Raw genomic sequence first — 3758 nt, forward strand, 5'->3', positions numbered from 1 at the left:
TCTTACCTCAACATCTGGTATTAGAGGCAGGTTCCAGTGTGCCCCGTGCCAAAAGATTACTTAAAGTTTCTCCTCTTCTTAAGGAATGCCAGTGTGCTGTCGTCAGGATGACCTAAGGAAGAGGAAGTGGGTTGCTATTAATAGTGAGTGCCCCAGTCGTTAGTTCATTCCTGACATCCTAGGAGAGGAGCGTAGATGACCATACCAGCAGCTTCCCTAGGAAACCAGTCTTCTCTTATCCAGGAGGTGAGACATGCCAGAAGGAGAAAGTGTCTGATGCGCTTTGGAGAAAAGAGACTTTGGGCCAAGTGTGTGCCATGACTGTAATCTGAGCTCATAGGCGGGTGAGGGGGAGGATTGTGAGTTCAAAGCCAGCCTAGACCACACAGTGTGTTTCAGGACAGCCTGGGTAGGNTACACAAAGCCCTATCTCAAAAGAAAAAAACAGATGTTGGCTCAGTGAAAGGGAGGGGATCTAAGGAGCAGGGGTTTGGTTTTTTTTTTTATTACTTAAATTAATTTTTATTGTGTGTGTAGATGTCTACAGAGANCTGCCTGTCTGTCTCTCCAGTGCTGGGATCAATGGTTTGTGCTACCACTGTCCGGCAGTTCTGTCCTTTCTTTGTAGGGGTTTTCAGGATTGAATTCAGGTCTTCTAGCTTACTGGGTAGGCATGCAACTCACTGAGCTTTCTTGGATTTAGGCATGGGAGGGTCTTGGTCTGTAGCCCGGGCCTAGCCTCACGCTCATCTTCCTTCAGCACCTGGCATGGGAGGCAGGTTGCAGCGTTCCCAGTGCCAAAAGATTCCAAGGCACTCNATGAAACTCGGGATGAAGGGGACCCTAGATAAGGGGCTTAGGTGGACGAAGGGACGAGGAAGGTGGAGACGAGAATTTGGGACTGTGGCAGAGAGCCAGCTCGCAGTGTCTCTGTGCTGCTTCAGTACTCTCTGCCCAGGGAACCAACTTGGGTCAAGGCACATTGAGAGGTAGCTCTGACCTCACTGTTCCAGAGAGCCCCAAAGGTGGGCGTGGCGTTTACTCACTGACAACCCAGCTTCCAGAAGGCACGGTAAAGCCAGCTGTGCTGATGTACACCAGCGGTCCCCCTTACTCTGGAGGCTGAAGCTAGGAGCATCTTGAGTTTGAGACCAATGTGGGCTACAGAGTGAATTCAAGGCCAGGTTGGATAGTTTGGTGAGACCGTTTTTAACTAGAAAGTGAAATGGGGTCTGGAGAGATGACTTAATGGACTAGAAGCACATACCGCTCTCACAGAGGACNGGAGTTCAGTGTCCTCCACCCGTGTGAGGCAGTTACCTGTTGTCCCTTGTCTCCTTAGACACCCCCATGCATATGCAATACCCCTCATAACACAAAATAATAATAATAAAATAATACTCATCAGTGATAGCTCACGCCTTTAATTCCAGTATTTCAGAAGCAGAGGCAGGCAGACCTCTGAAAGTGCAAGGCCAGCCTAGNCTACGTTGTAAGTTACAAGACAGTCAAAGCCACACAAAGAAACCTGAAGAAACCAAAACCAACAACCAAAATAGCAGTGAGACAAATCCTTAATAAGAGAAGTGGAGCCGGGTGTGGTGGCGCGCACCTTTAACCCCAGCACTCGGGAGGCAGAGGCAGGTGGATTTCTGAGTTCGAGGCTAGCCTGGTCTACAAAGTGAGTTCCAGGACAGCCAGGGCTATACAGAGAAACCCTGTCTCGAAAAAACCAGAGAGAAAGAGAGAGAGAGAGAGAGAGAGAGAGAGAGAGAGAGAGAGAGAGAGAGAGAGAAAGAGAGAAAGGCCTATTGACACACATCTGTCATCCCCTTGTGAGGCGGAGTAACACAGGAGGATCCTCACAGCTTCAAGGCCAGCCTGCTCTACAAAGGGACAGCCTGCTGTCTCAAATTAAAGAAAGGAAAAGAAAAAGTAAGAAAAAAAGAAACAACAACAACAAAAAACAAAGCACAACTAATCCCAGAACACTAGAGACGGAGGCTGGCAAATCCTAGTGAGCTCAAGGCCTGCCTGGGCTGCAGAGTGAGACTTGGTTTCAAAACAAACACATTAAAAACAACAACAACAAGGGCTGGAGGGATGGCTCAGCGGTTAAGAGCACTGGCTGCCCTTCCAGAGGTCCTGAGTTCAACTCCCAGAAACCACATGATGGCTCACAACCATCTGTAATGGGATCAACGTTTACTTCTGGTGCATCTGAAGACAGCAACAGTGTACTCGTATCCATAAAATAAATAAGTAAATCTAAAAAATAAAACAAATAAAAACAACAACAAAGCCATGGTAACACAGCTGGGTGTCGAGGGGATTAATTAATTTTCATTCTTATCATTAATATGTTACTACCTCCAGCCAAGCAGGAGCNTAGAGATACAAAGAAGGTGGGTAGCTGCTTTGGGAGAGAAGGCTCCAGGTTTCTTTTGAGTGCACAGTCTCACAGTTCCTTCCCAGGCCCTGCAGCCAAGCTATGGCCTCAGGCTTGCCTGGCCCTTGCCAAGCCAGTTTGAGTTCTTCCTGCTAGCGGGACCCAAAGCCAAGTTCTTCATCAAACACAGTTGCAATGTTTACTGTGGCTCCCTCAAGGTCTTCAGTAGGCTTCACACAGTAGCCTTGCTTGTCCTCACTCCGCCAGCGATCCAGGAAAGGTCACCGAAGCCAACAGGGTTGGGTTTTGCCAAGCTGGAGAAGAAGCAAGCCAGGGTTGGGGCCCCTGCTGCCTGCTGAGGGACCTTCTGCAGGGTCTATGTATCTGGAGGTCGGATCTGTAAGACAGATGATATTGTTCCCGTTTGTAGGTGTATCTGCCTTTGTTTCTTTCTTTGTTTTTGTCTTTTCTACCTGCATTTAAAAAAAAAAAATTAAGCCAGGCAGTGGCAGTGCACACCTTTAATCCCAGCATTTGGGAGGAAGAGGGCAGGTGGATCTCTGTGAATTTGAGGCCAGCCCGGTCTACAGAGCAAGTTCTAGGACAGCCAGGGCTACACAGTGAAATCCTACCCTGGAAATCAAAACCAACAAAACAATGATTTCATATGAGTGTTTTGCCTGCATGTAGGTATGTGCATCACATGTGTGCCTAGTGCTCTCAGAGTCCAGGAGACTGGATCCCCCGGAAGTGGAGTTGAAGGTGGTGAGCTACCATGTGGGTGCTTAGGAACTGGACCTGGGTCCTTGCAAGAGCAGCAAGTGCTCTTAACTGCTGAGCCATCTCTCCAGCCCCTTTTGTTCAGTTTTAAATCTCTGTGTATGCATGTAGGGGGGTATGTTGCAGTTTGTATAGACACCAGTAGAGGCCAGAAGAAGGTGCCACATGCCTTGGGGGCGAGGTTACAGGTGGTTGTGCAATGCCCAGTGTGGGTGCTGGGAGTTGAACTCAGGTCCTTGCCAAGAGCAGCACAATCTGTCAACTGCTGAGTTCCCACCCCAGCATCACATAGGGGCTTGAACTCAACAAGAGCGATGCTGGAAGGCCACTGAACTTCACGGTGTGACGAGAAAAGCTTTCCCCCTTCTTGACCTCAGTTTCTCCATAAATCCAACAAAGTAGTTAGACCAGATGATCCCTTCTAATTTAATTTTCCCATCCTTTGTCAGTGATGAGCCTGATCACATTCATTTTCTTGTTCTAGAGTGCCAGAACCTACAATAGGGCCTTGCATATGCAAGGGCAGAGGTTAGGCAGGGGCTCTACCACTGAGCCCCTCCCCAGCCCCTCCCTGGGGGGTTCTAGGCAG

At 48.7% G+C, this 3758-nt stretch overlaps 1 protein-coding gene across 3 annotated transcripts in view; it reads right to left on the reverse strand.

Annotated features, from left to right (window-relative positions):
• Positions 1 to 12: 12 nt before the first annotated feature.
• LOC110294809 (splicing factor U2af large subunit A-like) overlaps positions 13 to 3758 on the reverse strand; it is an 11822-nt gene continuing 8076 nt past the window's right edge. For 2 of the 3 annotated variants that reach the window (XM_021163295.1, XM_021163293.1), the window contains exon 2: positions 2331 to 2786. The gene's annotated coding sequence lies outside the window, so the exon portion shown is untranslated. Of the gene's footprint in view, positions 113 to 2330; positions 2787 to 3758 lie in introns of those variants that run through there. The other variant, XM_021163294.1, reaches the window with a different exon arrangement.

This window comes from Mus caroli, chromosome 5, assembly GCF_900094665.2.
Source record: "Mus caroli chromosome 5, CAROLI_EIJ_v1.1, whole genome shotgun sequence".
Lineage (NCBI taxonomy): Eukaryota > Metazoa > Chordata > Mammalia > Rodentia > Muridae > Mus > Mus caroli.